This window comes from Pteropus vampyrus, unplaced genomic scaffold (assembly GCF_000151845.1).
Source record: "Pteropus vampyrus isolate Shadow unplaced genomic scaffold, Pvam_2.0 Scaffold84, whole genome shotgun sequence".
Taxonomy (NCBI): Eukaryota; Metazoa; Chordata; class Mammalia; order Chiroptera; family Pteropodidae; genus Pteropus; species Pteropus vampyrus.
In genome coordinates this window covers 1,559,153-1,560,251 of record NW_011888865.1, presented here as the reverse complement: position 1 = coordinate 1,560,251, position 1,099 = coordinate 1,559,153, and positions in this window count along the sequence as shown.

Sequence of the window (1,099 nt, the reverse complement as noted above, 5' to 3'; positions counted from 1 at the left end):
GAAATATAAAATATTTTAAATGTGGAACATCTATTTAATCAGCAAATATTATTGAGCATCTACTATGTGTGAGGGACTTAGAAAGATGGAAAAAGGAGGGAGAGTATCCATAAGCTCATGCTCAAGAAACAACTGCTAGTAACATTTTGAGTATTTTTCCTGTCTTCCTTTTCATAGAAAACATATTCTGTGAATTCACTTTACTACATCAGACAGCCATATATGTTACTTGGCAAATAAAAATTTCAGTATATGTATTACCCTTTTATTTAAATGAAGAGGACTATTCTAATTTTCTAGTCATTTCCCTCACCTTTACGAGTTTCATTTCAGTATTGAAGCTTGAAGTCTAAGGAAAGTAAAGAGAAAGGGAAACATTACAAACAAGTTTAATTCACATTTTTTTTTGTCTTTGAACTCACTCTCATAAAACTTCCCATACTTTAAGAGGTTTAGGAAATTTCCTCGGTCCTCAACCTTACTTTCCCTGTACAGATGAATGATTTAGGATTCGGGGCATGAGACCCTGATCTTTGAGACCAAAGGGAAACTCTGAACCTCTTCTTTCAGATCTGTTTTGCTCTCTGTGAAATCTGAAGCATTAAAAAACCCATCCAACATTTATAATAACCCAGGCTTTTTCCTTACCATTATGACTTGAGAGATTAAATCCGACACCAGAAACAGTGAGTGCAGGAACTGTCAACTCTTCACTTTATGCTTAAGTTTTCACAGCATTAAGATCATTCTGAATTAAAAATTTTTTACCTTGCTTTTTTCAGTTATCTTTCTAAGGTAAGTGCTTTCATAGCATTAAATTACCTATAGACGTGATAATGTTTAATGGCTGCATAATATTCTCTTACATGAAATATAATTTTCTTAACTTTCTCTTTTTTGGACATTTAGGTTTCCAACTTTTAGTTGTTATAAACCACACTACAATGAAAAGCTTTGAGCAAAACTTTTTCTTTCAGATTATTTCCTGAGCAAAGATCTCCCCCAGAAGGGCAATCCAGTTTAAAAGGCATTAAAATGCTACATCCCATCAACTAACTTTCACCAATAATATAAGCAGTATCTGTTTCTCTATACCCCT